The sequence below is a fragment of the Aulonocara stuartgranti genome (assembly GCF_965226115.1).
Source record: "Aulonocara stuartgranti genome assembly, chromosome: 14".
Lineage (NCBI taxonomy): Eukaryota > Metazoa > Chordata > Actinopteri > Cichliformes > Cichlidae > Aulonocara > Aulonocara stuartgranti.
In genome coordinates, this window is record NC_138950.1 from 37428846 (window position 1) to 37454838 (window position 25993).

Below are 25993 nucleotides of genomic sequence, written 5' to 3' on the forward strand. Positions count from 1 at the left end.
GGCCAGTCAGTGTGTTCTTTGCCAAACTGTAACCTTTTCAATACATGTCTTTTTTCATCAATGGTACTTTACGAGGGTTTCTTGCAAATAGCTTGGCTTCACATAGGCATCTTCTGATTATTGAAGTACTCGCAGGTAAATGGAGATCATTGATCTGTCTTGAGCTGATCATTGGATGCTTCTTTTCCATTCTTGTTATTCTATGATCTAGGCAGATGGTAGTATTCCTTTTTCTACCATGTGTTTTGGGTTTTCTTCCCCATTTCAAAGCATTTAAAATCGTAATCATTTAAATTCAATTCAATTTTATTTATACAGCACCAAATCACAACAACAGTCGAGAAAAAACCCATCAATCATCCCCTAAGAGCAAGCACTTTGGTGACAGTGGGAAGGAAAAACTCCCTTTTAACAGGAAGAAACCTCCAGCAGAACCAGGCTCAGGGAGGGGCGGGGCCATCTGCTGAGACCGATTGGGGAGAGAGAAGGAAGACAGGATAGAAGACATGCTGTGGAAGAGAGACAGAGAATCAGCAGAGACGTCTGTTAACACATGTTTAGCAGCATGCATTTCATGTCTGTTAAGTCTATTGGTTGGCTGTTACTCTGCTACACCTAGTCATGAATTTGTTCCCATGTTGTATCATCATTTCTGCCAAAATCAGTACTTAAACACGTTAGTAATGTTAGACACGTTAATAACTGTAACTGTAACGAGTGTGCTCCGTTCACTCAAAGAAGTCAACTGGGAGTTATTCAGTTAAATAAATGCAGCTACACACAAATTAACTCAGATGAATTTGTTGGCATTTTAAACATATCACACTTTACTAGTGATGGGATTTCCGGCTCTTTTTAGAGAACCGGCTCTTTCGGTTCGGCTCACTAAAAAGAGACGTCTCTTTCGGCTCCGAACCGGCTCTTCAGGTTGTTTTGTTGCTTTAATTAATTTATTATTAACAATAATATAAAATTATGCACAAAAAGGAATTACTAATGTTAAAAAAGTGGTTTTATTTATATATGTTTATATATAAATATGTACAGTGGCCCCTAGAGACAAAGCACGTACAAACTCCAAAACACATTTTTAGCATTAACTGAACTTCCAAAACAGAGCTACTAGATCACTTAAATTACACAATTGAAAGCATATGTGTATTGTTTGTGTATTAATACACAATCACTCATATATATTCAAATCATTTAAAAAAATCTTCATTTACCTGTTATTACCACACCAAATCCGGTCGTTGGTACTTGCTGGCTTGTGTAGCCTCTAGGTAACAAAAGCTCAACACTGCCCCCTAGCATCCTGGAGCACTTCTGTTGTGTTTTGTTTGTGTTTTGGAGTTTTTACGTGCTTCTGAGTTTTTATGTGTTTTGGAGTTTGTACGTGCTTTGTCTCTAGGGGCCACCGTAAATATACTTTTATTTATTCACTCCACATAAAATATAATAAATAAATCATATAATACAAAAACCAACTAGTCACAGTTCAACTTTTAACTATTTAAATTTTCAGCTTTTTCCTTTTAAACAAATTTAAAGTGAAACAACACAAAACACTGCAAACCACAACACAATAAAATATTAATTAAAATATGAAAACAAAAAGAAGATGCATATTCTCTGTCATATGGGCCTGCATGAATAAACCTTAATCCTTTATCATCCGCAAATGAAAATAGTTGTGGATAATTACTATACCTTTCTAATGTGACGTTGTTGTCCCTGGCTCTTTCTCTGTCTCTCCCTCTGCTCTGGTGAGAGAAAGGAAAAAACAAACAAACCACGACTCGCGATAAGGAGCCGGCTCGCGTCGTTCACGTCAAAGACCTGGCTCTAAGAGCCATTTCGTTCGCAACCGACACATCACTACACTTTACCAAGTTTAACCCTGTAAGATCCAACCCATCAAAAAATAGCCAGAAAATTCAGATTTTTTTGGAACTCAGATGTTTAATAACCCTTATAACAAAATCCACTTTTTTTGCTATATCATTTTGTATATGGTATATTTTTATTATATATTTATTATATATTTTTGTATATATTTGATACATTGGGCATTTTTTGCAACTTTTTGTTAACAACAATTTTAATTTTAGACAAAAAAGAGTTTTGTCCATAACATTTTGAAATCATGGCAAGTATTGATCATGCTGATGAGATAGGGGTCTCAGAAACTCATGTATCAAATATGATACAAAGGGCATTATAGCGTTAACTCAAATTTTGGACTAGCTACAGTCACAGAACCCACTTTGTGTGCATGTGCTCTAACAGGTTCTCCTAAGAGACGAATGGTATTGATATCAGTGTTTACATTCAAGTATATCTGATTGCTTCTTTTGACAAAGGTCCTTTTTTCCTTTTTACAACATAACAGGGCTGAGTGAATTCAACAATCCAAACTGCCTCTTTACAAAGTCCTGTATCATATCACACTGAGAAAACATCACACGTGCTCAGAAGCTCTCTCTAGTAGTGATGTGGGATACCACTGAGATCAGTTATTATTATTATTATTATTACCCTTTTTTATTTTGTAAAGGGTTCAGATCTTTCGTGAATATTCACCCAGAGCTGGAAATTGTCATTTTCAAATTTGGTTTGTAGTTAAGAAAGAGCACCACTGCCATTTCTGATTATTTTGACTTGTTTTAACTAAAATGACTCAGATAATAAAAATGCATTTCATTGTTGTTATCATTATCCTACATCAGATTGCTGTGGTCCACAGCACTTTTTTACTGTAATTATTACATGTTTGTAGGTGGAAGCAGAGTTTGCCCACATCACCACTGTCCCACTGACATTCATGCAGCAGTTAGATCACCGCTCCTTGCAGCTAATAAAATTCTTCCAAAGGAAAAGACAAGCTCAGGGGGTTGGGAAGCGTATCTGTAACCGGAAGGTCGCCGGTTCGATCCCTGGGCTCTCTGTCCTGGTCGTTGTGTCCTTGGGCAAGACACTTTACCCTACCGCCTACTGGTGTTGGCCAGAGGGGCCGATGGCGCGAAATGGCAGCCTCGCTTCTGTCAGTCTGCCCCAGGGCAGCTGTGGCTACAACCGTAGCTGCCTCCACCAGTGTATGAATGCTAGAGTGAATGAATAGTGGCATTGTAAAGCGCTTTGGGTGCCTTGAAAAGCGCTATATAAATCCAATCCATTATTATTATTATTATTATTTGCGACAAAAAATTAAGAACATCAAGGCAGACTTGGACAAGGTGTTTTTTTTATTGTTGTTTTTCTAACAAATGTCTGTTCATCAATATATTTTTGTATTCAATTAATTCTGTTATTATTATTTGAGTGCAACTGTTACTCAATTACTCTTTATTATTCTGAACTCTGTATGGGTTCTTTTTTGGGTGCTATAACTTCTGGCATTTGTTCCTGTTATTCTTTCTGTAATAACCTTTTCTCAAGAGATTTTTTACAAAGTCGATTTTGAAAAATCTTCCTAAAATTAAGATTTAAACTGTTTAAACTGCTACTTTCAGCTGCAGAAACTATTAAAAATTTCAGTTATTTTGGACTTTTCAGTGATTACTTTTTGTGTTTTTTCCTTTTATTTTTTTTCTTGTGTTCTTTACGGCACAATACAACAATAACCTTACACACTGCCCTTTTCTTTGCTGCAGGCTGCTGCCATTGAAACTAAAAGCACGAATTGTTTATCTCAGTGAAGACCCAGAAACTCTCATAAAGGAGGACACTGTAAGTTTAGTGGCCTCTGCTTTCCACAGCTTTGCTTTGTGGAAGCAAAGAGAATGTTTTTTTGCAGGTTTGTGTTCTGGCTAAAGATTTATTTCTTTTTATTTTGAGAATGACAACTATTAGGCAATGCGGGAAATGATCCTGGGAATCTTCACCATTAAGATGGAAGCAGAACCCACAGATGACCTTGAAGGTGTTGGAATAATCACTGAAGGTGTCGAAGTGCTTCATGACCTTGGTAACATTGCAAATGTAGTCGCCATGTTGTTTGGCCTCCTTTACTCACTGGTCTTGAGCTACCCCACAAAGCTTAAGTAGACATTTGAGGTTTTACAAACAATTGTCATGGAACTTGATGGAAACTGTCTCTCAACAAAAGCTCAAGAGCTAAAACAAAAACAAGAAATGATGTCTGGATATGTTTTAGCAGACTTTCAGATTTTTAATATGAGATTTTCATTTTATGTTGGTGAGGGAAGGGGGCTCCCAGCTCTGACTGCAACAGACTGGCGACCTGTCCAGGGCGTACCCCGCCTCTCGCCCTAAGACAGCTGGAGAATGGATGGATGGAGAGGGAAGGGTGAAAAATAAAAAATGGAGAATGTAACAGATTGGCATGAAAACGGGGCAATAAGAGATGTCACAAGGGTTGCGTATCTTAACTATTTTCTGTTTTTCCAAAACTTGGTATGTGTAGTTCCCTTCTGCTACAGAGTCCATTTGTTGTTGGCTTGCTTTTTAAACAGCATTTGACACAATATTAACACAGCATAGAAAAACACCAGCTATAATCTTATTAATGTAAAAGTGAAATAGAACCACTTTTCCTACTTATTTGCTCTTTAGTGAAAACTGTTAAACATTACGCCCGATATAGAAGAAGGAAAATGTTTATTGATACTCAGAGATACAGTGGGGCAAAAAAGTATTTAGTCAGCCACCGATTGTGCAAGTTCCCCCACTTAAAATGATGACAGAGGTCAGTAATTTGCACCAGAGGTACACTTCAACTGTGAGAGACAGAATGTGAAAAAAAAAATCCATGAATTCACATGGTAGGATTTGTAAAGAATTTATTCGTAAATCAGGGTGGAAAATAAGTATTTGGTCAATAACAAAAATACAACTCAATACTTTGTAACATAACCTTTGTTGGCAATAACAGAGGTCAAACGTTTACTATAGGTCTTTACCAGGTTTGCACACACAGTAGCTGGTATTTTGGCCCATTCCTCCATGCAGATCTTCTCGAGAGCAGTGATGTTTTGGGGCTGTCGCCGAGCAACACGGACTTTCAACTCCCGCCACAGATTTTCTATGGGGTTGAGGTCTGGAGACTGGCTAGGCCACTCCAGGACTTTCAAATGCTTCTTACGGAGCCACTCCTTTGTTGCCCGGGCGGTGTGTTTTGGATCATTGTCATGTTGGAAGACCCAGCCTCGTTTCATCTTCAAAGTTCTCACTGATGGAAGGAGGTTTTGGCTCAAAATCTCACGATACATGGCCCCATTCATTCTGTCCTTAACACGGATCAGTCGTCCTGTCCCCTTGGCAGAAAAACAGCCCCATAGCATGATGTTTCCACCCCCATGCTTCACAGTAGGTATGGTGTTCTTGGGATGCAACTCAGTATTCTTCTTCCTCCAAACACGACGAGTTGAGTTTATACCAAAAAGTTCTACTTTGGTTTCATCTGACCACATGACATTCTCCCAATCCTCTGCTGTATCATCCATGTGCTCTCTGGCAAACTTCAGACGGGCCTGGACATGCACTGGCTTCAGCAGTGGAACACGTCTGGCACTGCGGGATTTGATTCCTTGCCGTTGTAGTGTGTTACTGATGGTGACCTTTGTTACTTTGGTCCCAGCTCTCTGCAGGTCATTCACCAGGTCCCCCCGTGTGGTTCTGGGATCTTTGCTCACCGTTCTCATGATCATTTTGACCCCACGGGATGAGATCTTGCGTGGAGCCCCAGATCGAGGGAGATTATCAGTGGTCTTGTATGTCTTCCATTTTCTGATGATTGCTCCCACAGTTGATTTTTTCACACCAAGCTGCTTGCCTATTGCAGATTCACTCTTCCCAGTCTGGTGCAGGTCTACAATACTTTTCCTGGTGTCCTTCGAAAGCTCTTTGGTCTTGGCCATGGCGGAGTTTGGAGTCTGACTGTTTGAGGCTGTGGACAGGTGTCTTTTATACAGATGATGAGTTCAAACAGGTGCCATTCATACAGGTAACGAGTGGGGGACAGAAAAGCTTCTTACAGAAGACGTTACAGGTCTGTGAGAGCCAGAGATTTTCCATGTTTGAGGTGACCAAATACTTATTTTCCACCCTAATTTACGAATAAATTCTTTACAAATCCTACCATGTGGATTCATGGATTTTTTTTTCACATTCTGTCTCTCACAGTTGAAGTGTACCTCTGGTGCAAATTACTGACCTCTGTCATCATTTTAAGTGGGGGAACTTGCACAATCAGTGGCTGACTAAATACTTTTTTGCCCCACTGTATCTCTGCTTCATTAGTAATAAATGTTTGTTCCACTAAAGTGCCGTAACTTAACTACACTCTGTGGAAATTGTTGACATATCCTGGTTTAGTAAATCAACTTTAAACTACTACGGTTATACCAGTTAAAACAAGTTAAGTAAAATAAAATCCAGTGATTGCCACACTAATTTAAGAGCTGCAAAGTATTGTTTGATTGGTTTTACTAAATATGGTTAACTTACTTATGTAAATAGAACTTAATTCAGTATAATGAAATATTTATGTTTGCATTAATCAACAAGAATTTTTGTTTTGGTCACTTTAATTAGGTGAACACAGACCTACTACCTAAATCAAAGCTGACCAGATAAGGTTAGAATGACCTGATTTTCTTATGTTAGTTACACTTAAGTCACTTATTTGCATCTTAATAATCATTTAGAATTAGAACAAAACTCTGCTTAGTGGAAATTGTTGACATAACCGTATTAAGTAAATTGAACAAGTTCTTTTTTTTGAGTGTTGACCTCAGATCATGTGATTGGTTTGAACATTTACAAATATCCGATTTCTTTGCCTTGGAATATTTTGAGTTGTTTTTGCAGTACATTTTGGGTCCTTATGGAATTGCACTGTTAAATTCAGTCCAATCAACCGACATCAGCCAAATCTCTGAATCTGAGCAGCAGTGGAGGAGCGGGGGGTGTCTTACTGGGCTTAAGCCCGGGTTGTTTTTTCAGAAGCTCGGGGTCTTTTGGAGGGTAATTTTTCATAGTTAGATGCCTGGCTGACAACTGTATAAAACAAAAACTGGAAGCGCAGCCAGGCAGACAGAGGAGAACTGAAGTTCGACCAGGTACCAAAGCAAATCATTCGTACTGTACAAATAATGTAAATATGAAGGTGTATCACAAAAGATTGATGTCAAACTGATCACTTGACCCATATTACGTTACTTCTCTTCAAGTGAATCAACAAATGGCGAAATGAAAAGCCGAACAACAACAATGCTGTTTCTTTAGAGAGTCTTAGCTTACATGTGTGTTTATTTCATATTTTCAGTTGTTACCCTCCACGGCTAAATAAATCGGTTTCAGTAATGTACTGATATACAAGAATGGACATAAGGGGCTTCTTTCAAAGACAAAACTCTGGTAAATGTTATTTTATATATTATGCTTTGTATGTTGTTCAGTATATTTCTATGCAAAACAAGAGGAATTTCAATACACAGCAGTATATTCACAGTTTAAACCAGATATTTACATACACTTTATGGAGAAAATACAAGAACATTTTTTACTGTACAACATCAATTTAGAGTAAACTTGTTTTGTTTTGGATAAATAAATATTGAAATATCTTTTGAATTAGTTAAATGTCAGAATAAAGAGAGACAGAGCTGTCTATTTTTTATCACTTTCATCAAATGTAGGAGTACATGTACACTAAGTTTATTGTTAATTAATAAGAAAACTCCAGACGATTCCATTCTGAGCTGAAGAAGCTTCTGATAGGTTAGTAGAGTCCATGTGAGTAAATTGGTGGCACAGCTGTGGATGCATATAAGGCAAAACACAGAGCCTGTTTCTGTGACATGGGAAAATCAAGAGATGTCAACCAAAACACCAGGAAAAGAATCGTGGAGCTCCATAAGTGTGGCTCAATTTTGAATACAATTTGGTGCCATTTACAATTAAGAAATACAGACAGTTTCTCTCTTTACTCTTAAAGTTAACAAATATGTTTTTTATTTTTATCAATCTAAAAGAAATAAACATTTAGTCTGATTTGATGTTACAATTAAAAAAGTGTTTCTGTTTTGATCTGAAGAGTTTGTAAATATCTGGTTTCAACTGTATATTTGATGATGTTGGAGAGAGAGGAGCAGAGAGGGAGAGAGAGGAACTGAGAGGGAGAGATAGAGGCAGAGAGGGAGGTGGAGAATGAGGACAGAACAGAGATGGAACAAGAGCAGGTGAGACACACATGTTAGTCAAATGGTTGTTTACCAAAAGTATAACTGTATCATAGGTCCTCATAAGATAAGATAAGATAAGATAAGATAAGATAAGATAACCTTTATTAGTCCCACACGTGGGAAATTTGTTTTGTCACAGCAGGAAGTGGACAGTGCAAAAGTTATGACGCAAAAATTAGAATACAATAAGAATAAATACAGTACACAGCTGTACAGAATAGAATAAAATAATATACTATATACAGTAGAATAAAATAGAATAAAAATATACAATAAGATAAAAATAGAATACGAATGCTATATACAACTGAGTAAAAATACAACGATGCCAGAAAAGATTATTGCACTTAGTGTTATTGCACATGTGTGGATGTGTGTGTTTGTTCAGTTAAAGTCTTTGTTGTGGAGTCTGACAGCAGTGGGGAGGAAAGACCTGCGAAATCTCTCCGTCCCACACCGTGGGTGCCGCAGTCTCCCACTGAAGGAGCTGCTCAGTGCTGTCACAGTCTGCTGCATGGGGTGGGAGACGTTGTCCAACAGGGATGACAGCTTAGCCGCCATTCTCCTGTCACTCACCACCTCCACTGGGTCCAGAGGGCATCCTAGAACAGAGCTGGCCCTTCGGATCACCCTGTTCAGTCTCTTCCTGTCCCCAGCAGAGATGCTGCCGCCCCAGCAGACCACACCATAAAAGATAGCAGAAGCCACCACAGAGTCATAGAAGGTCTTCAGGAGTGGGCCCTCCACCCCAAACGACCTGAGTCTCCGCAGCAGGTACAACCTGCTCTGCCCTTTCCTGTAGAGGGCGTCTGAGTTATGAGTCCAGTCCAGTCTGTTGTTCAGATGAACACCAAGGTACCTGTAGCTGTCCACAGCCTCAATGTCCATACCCTGGATGTTCAGTGGTTGCAGTGGAGAATGCTTGTGCCTGCGGAAGTCTACCACCAGCTCCTTGGTTTTACTGGCGTTGATCTGGAGGTAGTTCAGCTGGCACCAGTCCACAAAGTCTTGAGTCAGTCCTCTGTACTCCTTGTCGTCCCCATCAGTGATGAGGCCGACTATTGCAGAGTCATCAGAGAACTTCTGCAGGAAGCACTGGGTGGAATTGTGGGAGAAGTCTGCAGTGTAGATGGTGAAGAGGAACGGAGCCAGAACCGTTCCCTGTGGGGCCCCCGTACTGCAGACGACCCTGTCCGACACACAGCCCTGAGTCCTCACATACTGTGGTCGGTCGGTGAGGTAGTCCAGGATCCAGGTAGTGAGGTGATGGTCCACTCCAGAGTTCACCAGCTTGTCCTTTAGAACCGAGGGAAGAATGGTGTTGAAGGCACTGGAGAAATCAAAGAACATGATTCTCACAGTGCTTCCAGCGGTCTCCAGGTGAGCGAGGGAACGATGTAGGAGGTGAATGACGGCATCATCCGCGCCAATGCCAGGCTGGTAGGCAAACTGAAGTGGGTCCAGTGATGAGCTTGTTAGGCGCCGAAGCTGAGCCAGGACCAACCGCTCCAGGGTCTTCATCAGGTGGGATGTCAGAGCCACCGGCCTGTAGCTGTTGAGGTCCTTGGGGCGTGAAGTCTTTGGCACTGGTACAACACAGGAGGTTTTCCAGAGCTGTGGGACTCTTCCCAACCTCAGGCTCAGGTTGAAGAGGTGCTCCATCACCCCACACAGTTGGTCCGCGCAGGACCTGACGACCCTCAAGCTGATGCCATCTGGGCCCGCTGCCTTCTTGCCATTAATCCTCCTCAGTTCCCTCCTAACCTGGGTGGTTGAGAGAGACAGGCTGGAGCCTTGTGTTGAGTGTGTATTGGATGCTGTTGTTGGGGGTGGGGGGGAGTGAGCAGGGTGAATAGAGGAGGTGTGAAGTGTCTGAGGTGTCAGAGGTGGAACAGCAGCAGTGGGGGTGGGTGAGTCTGCAGCCGATGTTGTAGACTGTCTCATGGTTGAATCAAATCTGTTGAAGAAATGATTCAGTTCATTTGCCCACCTCACATCCCTCCCAGGCAGAGAGTTCTGCTGTTTGTGGCCTGAGATGGTTCTGAGGCCTCTCCAGACTTCATAGACTACAGCTCTGCATTTAACACCATAATTCCCTCCACACTCACCACCAAGCTGGAGCATCTGGGACTCAGCTCATCTATGTGTCAGTGGATCTCCAACTTCCTAACTGGCAGACCACAGGCAGTAAGGATGGGCGGACATGTCTCAGCCTCCACCACTCTCAGCACTGGAGCCCCCCAGGGGTGTGTTCTGAGCCCCCTGCTGTACTCTTTGTACACATATGACTGTGTGGCCACTACCAGCTCCACCACCATCATCAAGTTTGCTGACGACACCGTCGTGGTGGGCCTGATCTCTGATAACAACGAGACGGCCTACCTGAAGGAGATTAGGAATCTGGAGAACTGGTGCCAGAGGAACAACCTCCTTCTAAACGTCAGTAAGACAAAGGAGCTGATAGTGGACTTCAGCACTAAGCAGGAGAGGAACTACCAGACCCCCGTCATCAACGAGTGCCCAGTGGAGAGAGTGGACAGCTTCAAATACCTCGGAGTTCACATCACGCAGGACCTGTCATGGTCCTGTCACATCAACACCGTGGTGAAAAAGGCCCGACAGCGTCTCTACCACCTCAGACGCTTGAGAGACTTCCAACTGCCCTCCAAGGTGCTCAGGAACTTTTACTCGTGCACCATAGAGAGCATCCTGACGGGAAACATCTTAACCTGGTTCGGGAACAGCACCATGCAGGACAGACGAGCTCTACAGAGGGTTGTGCGATCAGCTGAGCGCACCATCCGCTCCGAGCTCCCTGACCTGCACTCAGTCTACAGCAGGCGGTGCTGGACCAAGGCCAGGAAGATCGTGAAGGACCTCAGCCATCCCAACAACAGACTGTTCTCTCTGCTGAGGTCAGGAAAGCGATTCCGCTCCCTGAAGACCAACACAGAGAGACTGAGGAGGAGCTTCTTCCCGCAGGCGATACGGTCTCTCAATCACACCACCACACAGTACTGACCCACACATATGGTTCTTACACACACACTGGACTTTCTGGACATTGTTTTCACTTCATTACTTAAATCACGCTGCTGTTATTGTGTATATATTTATTTATATTTAGATTTCTTCATACATTCTTATATAGTTCTATATTGTGTATTTTGTTGTACAGTTATTTTATTTTCAACTTTAATTTATATATTTTATCTTATTCTTCCCAGTTAAATTTACCCTTCATTCTAATTTGTGTTGTACAGTTATTTCATTTTTAACCTTAATTTATATTTTATTCCTTCTTAGTTAAATTTACCCTTTTTAATTTTTCATATTTATTTCCTATCTTATTCATAGCCTTTTCCTTTTTTGTTTTCTTTAGGTCACGAGCAGTTGTCCAAGCATTTCACTACATATCGTACTGTGTATGACTGTGTACGTGACAAATAAAATAAAATTTGAATTTGAATTTGAATTTGACTTCACCAACGTTGTTTTGCTGAATCATCTAATATTTTCATGTTTTTAACTGGTAGTATATTTATTTGAAACATGTGTATAGTTACTCCATTTTTGTATACTTACTATTTTAATGATATATAATGCATATTGCAGAATGTAACAGCCGCATATGTGTCAAAAAAAAGACTTTTTTCTTTTTTGCCACCCCATTTGATCTCCATGCCACCCTCATACCACCCTAAGAAGATTTCTCTTGATCCACCCCTGAGTACTGAGTATGTAAAAGTTCTTCCAGAAGTAACACAGGGAAATGAAGTGGAACGGAAGTAAGTTCACACCACAGTGTGTGGCTGTCTTCTTTTGAGTAGGGTGTTGTTCAACTTTGCAACCACTAGAGTGCAGGATGCCTCAATCTGCTTTTATTACTGAATGAGACCGACAGTGTAACTGTGCTGCGACCCAGTGGTTTGGGAAAAGTACTTGATACGAGTTAGAGGGCTGAGGAAAACATGTAGGACTTTAATCATCAATTGAAGACCATGTCAAGTCTTACATTTAACATTAAGCTTCATTCGGCTTTAAATTTTCAGATTTTCTTTGATAAAACATTTTAAATGTTTTTTTGATTTTAATCATAGAACACCTGTTCACAATGGCAGTCATCTCAAAACCTTATTTAACGAGTTAATGACCCTAAAGTACAGAGAGAGAACCCCCCAAATCAGACCATCCACTATGACCAGCACGTGGTGATGTAGGGGAGGATTGGCAATGGATCACAGATCAGGAGCTGAATCATAGCTTAACTATAATTGCACAGGCTCACGCTCCTTGGTGACATCTCATGATGATGAATAGCAGCCCCTCTCTTTCACCATCCATGTATGCTACTGTGGCATGTCAGTTACCATATCTTCTTTGTTTGTGTTTGTTTCTTTTCTGTCTATTTCACAATACCTTTCTGTAAATATTGCTGAGAAACACTAATATGTAATCAGTAAATAAATGACTGAATCTGATTAGGAAGCTAAAGAGTCATTAATTCAGTGAGTGATGTTGCTACTTTTGTTGTTTTCAGTAGAATGGCATTCGTAATGTGTTGCCATTTTCTGCTTGTTGCCATGGACCCAAATGTAACCATGGAAATCACAGAGGAAAACGCAGGAGCTGGTTTTACTGATGCTACTGCTATCACATCTGAATGATAGCGGAGAGCACATGCTGCAGGAATGCACTGAATCAACATCTGGTTCAAAGTGTGATTGACTTTCATGGGCCAGCTCACTTTTTACGCTGTTAGTTAGTAAAACATGCCAAATTAATCCCATTCAGCTGTTAACATTTTACCCATTTTATGCTGTTAGTTGTCCAGCGTTTAGCTATGTAGGCAGCTCAGAGGCACCTGGAAGGGCTAACTTTTCAAAAAGAGTGCCCGGATGTTCCCAGACAGTGGCAAGTGTCTAAAATCAGTTTCAACCCTTAGATACATACGTGCAGTTGGCCAGTGAGGTTGTTTTCTTGCAATATCTAATTAATGAAAAGTCTTCATCATTTCATGTTCCAGCAATTCCTCGAAAATATGTTGCTGATATCATACAATTGAAATTTTCACCTTACGTTTTACACATTTTACAAAAATTGTAGTTTTTGTATTACTACCCCAAACTTTCATAGGTGGGTCAAAAACGACCTGCATTCATTTCTGCAGTAGATTCAGAAAAACAAGATGCACCATCACCACAGTTAACTTTTCTCCAGTGTGCCCCTTATCCACTGTCTCCTGGAGAAACATTTTTGGGGACTCTACAACTGAACAAGGCAGATATCCTTCTTCTGATCAAGGCTCCCAAGTCCAGGGAGTTTTACAGCACAGTTTGGATTCAATGGCAGCCTTAGCATGGGCAGCAAGAAAAGAAACACTGATGTACTCCTGAGCATGATGTGATACCTCTGCAAGTGTATAACACAGTGGTGGCCCATGGTGCTGTGCTACAACTTGACATTACCACCATTAATGACTTTTTAAAATAAATTAAATTAAAGAATTGTATTAATAATGCATGCCAGCTCTTCCTGACTGAGCACTCAAAGGAGCTAACCACACCACACATGAGAAGTCAACTGGAATGTTGCCCCCAAACTCCGATCACTAAGGGTGGGAAGGTGTAGGGTGGCATAAACCAGAACTCGGCCACAGGGGAAAAACAGACAAGTTCCAACCTAAGTTAGCAAGAGTTCAGAGCCGAGTAAGAAAGATGGTAAAGTCAGCAGTCTATGAGGGAAATGCAATGTACCTGTATGCCGGGATTCCGGCCAGAAACAGGTGGTTTGTCACAACTCTGTACAGTGAGGAGACAATGCAAGAAAAGAGAGCCGACAGTCACAGACACACATATTCTCTCTCAAACATGCTACCCACCAGCTTGATAGCTAGCCGGGAGCTCGAGGGTCACTGATACCGCCGAGAACGGCACAACTCCCGGCACATCATTTTCAGATCACCGTGGACTTTCGCTACTCGGGTTAAACGTAATATATAAGTCACTTAAACAACCTAAAAATGTTATTGTTGGGCTTTTTTCAGTGTTTTGTTTGTTCGTGAGTAAATCGGTTTGGCTGAGATTAAAGTTATTAGATTGGATAAAATAAAACTTTATTAATCCCCCGGGTGGGGTCCTCCTTGTTTTGTTTTTTTTTTGTTTTTTTTTTTGTGTCCCGTTTGGATCTTTAGCCATCAGAATTGTTGTCTTAAGGCCAAGAAAGATGCCAAGCGGATTAATTTTACCAAGTGGATCATCATGGTCTTGCCATATTGGTCCATTTGATTGACCTTTATTATAATTATGAATTTATTTTATTTTCAGTTGCTACAAACGGGACAGACATGACTGGGGGCTAGGACAGGGAGAAAGAATGAAAGAAAGAGAGGGAGAGAAAGAAAACCAAAGAGGAGAAGAGACGGTGAGAAGGGGGGGGAAGAAAGAAAAAAAAAACAAAAAAACCCAAAACAAAACAAAACAAAACACCTGGATCACCTGTATGGAGAAAAAAAACAGAAGAGAAAGCAAACAACAAAGAGCAACATAATAAAAAAAACAGCACCATCACAATAAACTAGCTAGCAGTAGATATCAGTAGATACTAAATAATAAACGATATTGTGCAGCACGCAAGATAGACAGCGCACAATGTGCTTTGAGGCAGCAGCCAAGAAAGCTGTAGTCTGCGTCTGTGAATACCTGTGTGTACACCTGTGTGCACACCTGTGTGGATCAGCATGCTTATATTCCAAAGGTTTCTCCATGTAACGATCTGCTAGGGAGTGTGGGGAGCCACAGCCCCGCCCTCCAGGGTATGAAGCAGGTATGGAGGAGATCAAAACTCCAGACATCCAGAGGCCCCCAGAACACAAGAGACCAAGGAAGACCAACAGAGGGGCAGCCGCGCCACTGTCCCAGTAAGAGCTGAGGAGAGTCCCAGATGAGGGCTCACTCAGCAGCCACCGAGCAGAAGCCAGGGGGAGTTGCAGTGACGCGCCCGTGAGCTCCGCCGGCAGCCAGCTGTGCCTGAGTGACCGAGCCCCAGGCCGAGAGGCCGGGGGCACCCCACCTCCGAAGTGGCCCGAGCGAGCCCCAGGCTCCAGGCCCCGATAAGCGGCCGCCAAGGAGTGAGCCAGTGTGTACCTGGACGCCCATCCCCAGACACAAAGAACCACCAACGCACCGACACCTGAGGGAGTCCGCCACTGGCAGGGGAAGTGGTGGTGGGTGGAGATAGGCCTCCAAACCTTGGAGGGCCTGAGATGTCCCCAGAGAGGTGGCGTCTGATACCCAACCTGACATATAGACACAGACATACAGGCACACACAGACACAAACATCCATTCCCACCCTCATGCTCTCATATGCACTTACTCCACACTCAACCAACGTGGAGACAGACATAAAGAGACGCTGTACACACGATCACACTCCCCAAGCGTACTCTACGAACCGGGTCTAGGTACCCTTGCCCCTGGAGGGGGGAACTGCACCCAGACCCAACTGGTGTTACTCTTTTCCCTGCGGTGGGGAGAGGCAGACCTCCCCGACTCCGTAGCAGCAGGGAGGCCCCACACTCCAGACCGCAGTCGGACGGCCAACTCCTCCTAGCCCCCCCGCTCCAGCAGGCCGCAGAGAATGGGGGTGAGAGAAGACTCCAAACCTCCCTCCTCCTGCTCATTGTAGTGTTGATGCATGTGTGTTCTAAGGTGCAACTAAAACCCAGGAGGGCATGGAGCTACCTGCCAGAGAGCAGCAGGTAAGCGCATAGTCCCTCCTGCTAGCCCTCAATGTCTACGTGTATTTAAAATTGAGAGGTGGGCAACGACGCCAGGGGTGAGGTGTACACCCTGATGGTAATTTGGACTCCGTGTATCGTGCCCACCCCCAAGATCCTATATGTATGTGTAATGAGAGTGTGAGTAATGTGAATGTCTAAGTTGTGGGATAAAATTGAGGCAGAGGCAGCCAGAAGGGGACATGGGGGGGGGGGGGGGGGGGTAGCCTCCTCTGCACCCTGGTGACATACCCCTACTCCAAGGCCCTGCATGTGTGGGTGGTTGTGGTGGAGCGGGAAGAGGGAGGCAGCTGGAGATGGGGAGGGAAGGAAGGGAGGGGCAGGTGACCCCTCCCTGGGGCCAGATCCCCCGCTGACCCCAGTAGGCACTCCCATACTCCGCGACCCGCCAGGGAAAGGGGGCCCAGGCCCATCCAGACCGGGGCCCAGTGCAGCAGCGCCCCCCGGCCCCACAGAGCCCGGGACAGTCCACCCAACCCCACCACAGAGAAAACTGCACCCACCCCACCATCCACTCATCTTCCAGACTACATGAGACAATAGACGCCCAGGCTGAGATCTTCCTCCACCTCTCCTGTATCTCCCCCTCCTGCAGAGAGAGTTCCTGAAGAGAGGAAAGTTCCTGCAAGGTGTGACAATCTCCCCCACCAGTTGAAGAGCCCCCCCAGGTGGCTCGACGCACCAGCGGCACCCTGCGCCAGGGATGGGCCCCCATGCACCCACCCGCCCACAACCCCGGCAACACACCAACCAGGACCCGAGGCCCGGCCAGGGCCCCAGCCTAGAGACGGAGCGCCCCCAGAACCTCACGCCCATCCCGGACCCACCCAGGGGCAGCCAGGCTACCAGGTCAGTAACCCACTCCCGACAGCACAGCCCCTCCTCTAGCCCCGCTGCACGCAGCCATGAGGAAACAGTCACCTGAGAGCCAAAAGAGCCCCCAACCGGACATGACCGCTACCCCGGGTTATTAGATTGGATAAAATAAAACTTTATTAATCCCCCGGGTGGGGTCCTCCTTGGTTTTTACACAGCTGACTAAACGTCAAACAGAAAACTGATTAAACAGAAGTATGAGACGGTCGAGAATTTACGCCAGTGTCCTGTTATATTTTAGATAGCAAGGAGCAGACGGCTGAGTTTATTAAACTCCACCGAGACAGCGGTCACGCTAATCAGAAGGCTAGACTGTCCAATTTCCCCAGCCGTTTACTTCCAGCCTACCCAACCTTCTGAGGACCCGGCCCACAGGAAGATGCAGCCCATGAATTTGGACACGACCATTGGGACCTCCACAGTAACTGGAAACACGTGACCTCCACAGTAGGTGGAAAGACGTTCTTTTTTCTTTTTTTTGTCTCGTTCCTGCATGGATCATTAACCTTGCAAATCGATCGTAAAGGTTGGTACAGAGTCATCCATGTATAAATTCGCCGTTAATAAATATATAATTCTAGGAATCATCTACTTTGCTGACACTGATTACGTTGGCACTTTGTTAGCGTTACAACAACTGTCATACCCTCGAGGTATCTAAACTTTAGTGAGGAATGTGTGTACTTTTGGCACCTCTGGTTAGCATTTAGTGGTCCCTTTCGAACGTATTTGATTTTTGCTTGTTAACAAATTCACTTCACTGCTTTTCACTATCTGACATCAATGCACATTCCATTTACTGCATATTGCGCTTTATTCATGTCTCTCATTCCACCTGCATCAACATTGTAAAGTTTGTCACAAAAAGATTTATACATTTAAAAATATTAATATTCTCTATTCCATTCTGTTCTGCTTTTTTATTGCCCAGATTTTAGTTAGCCTTTGTTAAATTGTCTGTTATATGTCAATAGATATGTATGTCACAAATAAAAGTGTCTTGTAAATTAGGTTTTGTAATGAATTTTCTCCCAAATCTCTTACATGCTAACTGTAACGTGTTATTTCTGCTAAAACCTGAACTTAAATGTGTATATGGTGTTTATTTGTTTTTCTCTCTGTTTTAGATGCACATATCAATTTGGAATTCTGCCACCAAGCCAGAATTGCAGGAATGCACCACGTGTTGCAGAAGACTCTTTCACTGCCCTCTGTGCCCCCCTTTCAGCCCTTCTTTCAGGGCAAAGATCGAAGAGCATATACACTGAACAAAAATATAAACGCAACACTTTTGTTTTTGCTCCCATTCCCCATGTGATGGACGTAGAGACCTAAAATTCATTCCAGATACACAATATAACCATCCCTCCCAAACAGTGGTCACAAATCAGTCCAAATGTGTGGTAGTGGGCACATCTGCTATATTGAGATAATCCATCCCACCTCACAGGTGTGCCACATCAGGATGCTGATCTGACATCATGAGTAGTGCACAGGTGTACCTCAGACTGCCCACAACAAAAGGCCACCCTGGAATGTGCAGTTTTGTCTCACAGCAAAATGCCACAGATGCCACAAGCAATGAGGGAGCGTGCAATTGGCATGCTGACAGCAGGAATGTCAACCAGATCTGTCGCCCGTGCATTGAATGTTCATTTCTCAACCATAAGCCGTCTCCACAGGCGTTTCAGAGAATATGGCAGCACATCCAACCGGCCTCACAACCGCAGACCTCGTGTAACCACACCAGCCCAGGACCTCCACATCCAGCAGGTTCACCTCCAAGATCGTCTGAGACCAGCCACCCAGACAGCTGCTGGAACAATTGGTTTGCACAACCAAACAATTTCTGCACAAACTGTCAGAAACCGTCTCAGGGACGCTCAACTGCATGCCCGTCGTCCTCATCGGGGTCTTGACCTGACTCCAGCTCGTCGCCGTAACAGACTTGTGTGGGCAAATGCTCACATTCGATGGCGTCTGGCACGTTGGAGAGGTGTGCGCTTCACGGATGAATCATTGTTCACATTGTTCAGGGCAGATGGCAGCTGAGAATGTCCCAGTTCTTGCATGGCCAGCATACTCACCGGACATGTCACCCATTGAGCATGTTCGGGATGTGCTTGACCGGCGTATACGACAGCATGTACCAGTTCCCACGACTATCCAACAACCTCGCACAGCCATTGAAGTGGAGTGGACCAACATTCCACAGGCCACAATTGACAATCTGATAGACTCCATGCGACGATGTGTTGCACTGCATGAGGCAAATGGTGGTCACACCAGATACTGACCGGTTCTGGGTCCCCAGACCCCCAATAGCGCAAAAAAACTGCACATTCCAGGGTGGCCTTTTGTTGTGGGCAGTCTGAGGTACACCTGTGCACTACTCATGATGTCAGATCAGCATCCTGATGTGGCACACCTGTGAGGTGGGATGGATTATCTCAATATAGCAGATGTGCCCACTACCACACATTTGGACTGATTTGTGACCACTGTTTGGGAGGGATGGTTATATTGTGTATCTGGAATGAATTTTAGGTCTCTACGTCCATCCCATGGGGAATGGGAGCAAAAACAAAAGTGTTGCGTTTATATTTTTGTTCAGTGTAAATGGACACATTAAAAATGCTTTGCTTTTCAAAGGTATGTTGGTATTAAATATCATAGTTAAAGTTATAAATATGCACTTCTTTTCAGCACCTCTGCAGTCTCTTTGTTGACTTAAAAGTTTCTTTTCTTAATCTACAGTTCAGTGCATTCATCAGCAAGAGAAAAAAGTGTGTTTTCATTAGAGATGGCACGATACCACTTTTTTATGTTGGATACCGATACCGATATCATAAATTTGGATATCTGCCGATACCGATAAGAATCCGATATAGTGTGTTTTAATCAACAAAACTGTTTTTTTAAATATCTTGCTGCATTTTGTATAAGTTCATACTCAAGTTTAAAACAACAACTACACTAAAGCTATTCTGTTATACCTAGGGATGGGTATTGATAAGATTTTAACGATTCTGATTCCATTTTCGATTCTGTTTAACGATTCGATTCTTTATCGATTCTCTTATCGATTCTTTTTAAAAAAGGAGAACACTAAGTTCGATTAGCTTAGAACTTCGTTTTATATCTTCTCTTTGAACAAGATAGAAATTTAGGAGTAACATGGCCTTACAAACCCAACAGTGAGATCTTAAGAGATCCAGCCTACGGCTCTTCAATGGGGTGTCACAGGGTCCCCAGGAAAAAAAATTGTAAATGTAAAAAATAAATAAATATTCTTCTGTAGCAATAACAAAGTATAACATAAATTATTCAGTAGCAATTACACAAGAATATCCAGTAATGTCCCTGCCTACAATTAAACACATTCACTTACCTAAAATTGGGGGCATCTGCTGTGGCAAATGGGTTCAAGCCAGCGACTTTGTTGCAATATTTAGCAAGTTTTCAGACCCCTCAGCGACTTTTTTTTAGAAAAAAGAAGTCGCTAAAAAAAGACGTGAAAGCGCGTATCGCTTTTACTCTCAACAAGCAGTGGGTGCTGTAACGCAGTCAGTTCATCTTTTACTCTTTTACTCTTATGCTGTTTTGTGGATCACAAGGTTTAAAACTACTTATAAACACACACACACAAAGTAACTCCACCAGAGTGCCTATTTCAGGTCACTTTTGCCGGTCCAAGCCCGGGTAAAGGAGCAGGGTTGGAATTGTGACATTAAAAAAAAACAATAATTGCTAAAATAAATTTAATTTGTAGTTCTAAATAAACTCTAAATGCATTTAGGACGTTTTTTACTCACTTTATGTCTCTTCCACGATGTTATTTCTCTCTCCAACAACATAGGTTACAATTAGATTAGCATGACCAATTATGCAAATTAGGCGATGACGTCATTTAGCGACTTCTAGCGACTTTTAGGACAACCAATAGCGATTTTCCTTACTGAGGAGTTGGCAACACTGGTTCAAGCCTTTTACCACAAACTTAGTCACTGCTCGGTGACATTCGTCAATCATGGCCTGAAAGGAGACGCTACCGGTAGACTGCAGCGAGAACTGCCAGCATCTGAGCCAGCCAGACTCTGTCTGTCTGTCTCATCATTGTCACCTAAATGCACAGTAATAGCAGGTTTTGTAATAAGGCAGATCGCGCTAACATAATATGCACTGTTAGTTGATTATTTACCTGCCGCATTAACGGGAGAGGACGTGCAAACGTTACCGCTGCTGCTGGGTTGAGATTCACGAGTCCAGAGCGGAATTAAAAACATGACATTCATTTAAGGTTATCACGTGTTTTGTGAGCAAATGTTTTTGCATATTCGTAGTGTTTCCTCCCTTAAATTAAATATCTACTTTGCAAGTATTGCAAGTTGCCCTGTTGTCATCCATTCTCGTAAACTTTTGAGCGTTTGAGCCGCTTACGCGCCGTGTTTCCTGCCAGGTAAATGACGCTCCGCAACGTGGTGACGTCATTCGGGGCGACTGGAATCGATAAGGGAATCGTTTGCAAAAATGGCAAAAAATTCCAAGGAATTGAAACAGTGGCAACCGGTTCTCAACAAGAACCGGTTTTCGATACCCATCCCTAGTTATACCTGTATGCAAAAAAAAATATTTCATAGTTCAGCAATACTGATCAATCTAATAAACTTAAACCTACACCATCCTCCCTATTCTGGTATTTTAAAGAGTACTTAGCGTAAATATTAAGCAAACTAACTAATAGGGTTCCAACTCCTAGCAACAACAAAAATAAATAAATAAAAAATAGGGAACCACCCTCCACCTCATGATGCTTAATCGACGTAATCAACCTTAATTTGATGCAGTGTGAAAAAAAAATGCACAGAAATAAATTATTTTTCAATATATTAAAATATTAACATCTTTCTTCAACAAAATTGCACACTGCACAGATGGTACCTTCCCAAAATAAAAAGTACTATAGCTTACTAGGGTATATATATTAGACTTAATCGTTACTAAATACAGTAATGGACTTCTATTCATTTTGCATCAAATTAAAACTTTGGGTGTCAGATAATTATTTATTAAAAGCTAGACATTTTAAATGAGAATAAGAAAGAAAAGTATGTCTTTGTGCCCCCCTTTTCCCTGTTAATGCCCTATCGGCTCCCCTGGCTAAACTTTGCTAGATCCGCCCCTGCACAGTTACCAGCGTCAGCTACAAAAGGATCCTGGTGTAGAAAGTAATATTAAATAAATTCTAACAATAGCTGATCAAGCTTAAACGTGCTGCTGTTGTTTATCCGCTGGTTTCCTCTTTCTGGAAGGAAACAAAACAAAACAACAAAAACAAACAAGAGAGACGGACTCACGACAGAAAAGCCGATCAGCTGATCATTAAGCAGTTTCATGATTGAAGTAGCAGCAAGAAGAGGCAGTCGCTCCATATATCAGTTGTTAAGCTTAACGCAGGAATGCTTTACAAACATTCAGAGATGGACTTACACACTTGCTTTACTTCTTTCGGGGATAACTTTGTCGGAGATGAAATGCCGGGTTGCTAGCGAAACTCCAAATGCTATCCAGACCACCGACAGGTCCCGCATGCCACAGCCGCTCTATCATGTGATGCATACTGCTAACGTTCTGAGGTGAGTTACGGCGTGTTGCAAGTTTTGTGAGGTGCTTTCCTGATATTTAATGGATCGGATTACATTTTTTATTTTTCTCCGATATCCGATCCAGTAATTTAGGTCAGTATCGGACCGATACCGATACGTAATATCGGATCCGTCCATCTCTAGTTTTCATTAAATATTTTTTTTTCTTGTTCACCACATTTCCTGACTGCTTTTGTGATCCACACCATTTTGCTTTCATTATTGAGGATGGCTTGGATATTTTTGTTAATATGTACAATCTGACTGTTAGATAAACTGATTGCATTCTATACAACTACATTTAAATTACATGTGGGGTTCTTTCTTTTTTTTTCTCTCTTACAGACAAAATGATATGCCGGTGCACTTTCACTGCCCTGTCTGTAACATGACAGTCATACAGCGTGGGGATATGGCAAGTCAATTATTGTCATGTCAGCGTTCAGGACTGCTCCCCACTGAACTCTCCGTGGAGCCCCATCTCCCTCTCGATGTCTTCTCTCCAGCATCTAAACCATTTTCTGAATCTTTGGTAGAACATTCATGTGCTCTACCCTCTGTGCTAAATGAAACTGCGGCTTGTGGAAAGTCCATGAAAATGGAATTCCCTCACTGTGGTCTTAGTCTTCTTAAAAAAACCCTTCAAGGCTCACATGCTGAGGAGGCATTCAAACAGGTCAATAGATGTTTGCCTGGCCTGTCATCTGCAGTGTTTTTGTGTAGAGGGACTTCTTCCTCTTTGTTTTTCAGTTTGCAGAGGACACGGAGCTCTTTTTAAAAGCATGTGCTGACGAGCAGAGACTACAGGTCAATGCGATGTTTGACATTTAATAAACAGACGAAGGCATTGGCTGTTTGTTTGTGTTTTTTATTTGTTGTTGTGGGTTTTTTTTTTTTTTTTGCAGTGTACAGAATTCTAATTAAGCTTATTATAAAATGTTGTTCACTTGTTTTATGTCCATACTTATGGTAAAAAAAAAATTAGTGTAAAGGTAACAGCATTGTTTATACTTGTAACTTCAAAGTAAAAAGCTTACAGTTGCTATTAACAGTAATGTATTATCCTGTAATCAATCATATTTTTTATACATTTTACGAATTAACCCTCTGGGCTCTATCCTGGCCATTTGTGGCCACTTCACTTGTTTGTTTTTTTTTACTACACTACAGTGGACCAAAAGAATGACACAGGTTTGATCTTAAGGATCTAATAGTTGTGTGTGTTTGTGCATGACATTGCAACGCAAATATGTATTTGCAAGATAGACTGGAATAAATTATGATGCATCAAATATTACACAGGCTGCAGTGAATTTTTGTTGATACAGACTATTTGAGCTTTGAGTTTCCCAGTCAAACTTAGCTTTGACCGCAAGCTAACACTGTTAGTCTTCTATATATTTCATAACAAGACACCATAGCCAAAATATTAACAAAATATATATTAATAAAAGATTCAAAGCTGCAACACATACTGTTAGTAAATGTGCACCTTTACGCAGGTGCAGAAAGTGCTGCTGCAGTAAGTAAGCCAAACAGCTTCCAGATCACTGCTCATTTCTACAATCTCCCAGATCTTGGAATCAAATGCCTTTGGCCCATGAAAACCACGTCACAGTAGTAGGAGTCCACTAAAACCTACAAATGAAGAGTGATCCTGGAAGAAATAGGGCGCACACTAGTGACCTCAACAATTGCAAGACAGCATTGTCCCCGATGCTTATATGAAATTTATATAATATTTTTATATTTTCATGGACCGGCCTTTAAGGTGTTGCAGATAAATACAACAAAATAAAATGATACAAACAAAGACAAAAACGATGGTATTTTGTAAATACAACAATAAACGTGAATTCGGCTGTGTAATTGTGTAACTTTATGAGCAGCGTCCTTCTGAAATGCGCACTTCTTGTGTTTTTTTTTTATTCATTTTTAGACAGAGATGAGATCATCTGCAAACTCTACAGAGGCCCAGAGTTACTGTTAATATCAAAAATATAATGCTGTCCTTTGAGATTTTAACATAAGACTGTGAGTGTAATGGATCTAAACTGTTTAAATCTTCAGAGCCCTCTACAGCCTGGTAACATGGAAACTTTAAAAACAGCAGGTTTTAGTAGTGTAGTCTAATTTGTTCTTTTCATTTAATAATAGAGTCCATATTATATCAACAGCTACATTCACCCTGGAGAGAAACTAGTGAGGGAGACCATCAGGACCAAGCTGGGTTTCCTGGGTCCAGAGGTTTGGAGAAACTTCTTGCCTTTTTTTCATCACAGCTGTCCTGCGCCAGAAGTTCTGTTGACCCGCTGAGAGAGGCTTCATTTACAAAACAACAGGAACACTGAAGCTCATCGCATTGATCAAGCAGGACTCTTCACTAGCAGCTCCCTCACAGGGAAATCTTCAGCACTCCTCCGTAGGCCCGCCCCAGGAGATGGATAAACCCAGCATTTCATGAACACTGTGTAATGTTATAAATACTCAGATACTCCCCAGAGGCTCCAGACTTTTACATAAAGATATTATATTTAGTCCTGTAGAAAGTTATACATTTAAAAATATATGATCCTCTCTGGTTACTCTGGTATGAATAACTCTGAATTACTTTATGGTAAATAACACACTATCTGCAAAAAACTGAAAGAATTCCAGATGACAAGTTTGTAGTTAAACATACAAGTGACGACCTTTGACCTTCATCAGGTTTTATTTAATTGTGTTAGAGAAAATCTCATATGCTCTTCATGCAGCTGAGTACATCAAGTGTTTAAAACGGAAGCTGTGCAGGTCTGAGATCAGCAGCTTTGTGAAACACCAAACTGAGGTCGTGTTAATGCTGATATATGTGACACAGTTACAGGTGTGATTAATTCTTTTGTTTTTTTTGTCTTTAACTTTATCAATAAAACAGCTGCAGCTTTCACTACAGCACATGTGGTACTTTAACCTTTGTACTGTTTTCATCAGTTCATTTTGCAGTTCACACGTGAACATGTTGGATGATCTGTCTGCTGTCACTGGGTGGTGCTGAGGTCTGAATCTGAGGGCAGCTCCTGTAATCACAAAGAGAACAGAACCATCAAACTCAAATATAAATTTTATCCCTCAAAATTGAAATAAAGCTGATTCTTCTGTCCTCACACACTCAGGATCTGAAGTTATTCTCTTACATTTTTTTCAGTATTACAGTACACTACAGTACTTTAATCCATAGTTCCTGATTAATGAGGAGTTACTGAAGTACAAGCTTTTAAAAATGGTGTTACTGTCTTTACAGATGTGGCAAGAGACTGAAAACATGTTGTTTGCACATATTTAATATTCAGCTCTGCACAGGAGCTGCAGCAGGGTGCAGCCTGTTGCTTTTACAGTATAATACTTGTAATAAAAGTACAGGAACAGTAATTAGTGACTGAGTAGCCCGGGACGTTTCTCTTGATTTCTTTAGTAAATTCATTT

General features: G+C 42.0%; 1 protein-coding gene across 1 annotated transcript in view; it reads right to left on the bottom strand.

The window, feature by feature from the left end:
• The window catches only part of LOC309686926 (uncharacterized protein), a gene marked incomplete at its 3' end in the record, with an annotated part of 67450 nt that extends 52507 nt beyond the window's left edge, over positions 1-14943 (bottom strand). Inside the window, exon 1 of the mRNA XM_082501599.1 lies at positions 14933-14943. The remainder of the gene's footprint in view (positions 1-14932) is intronic.
• Positions 14944-25993: the final 11050 nt, after the last annotated feature.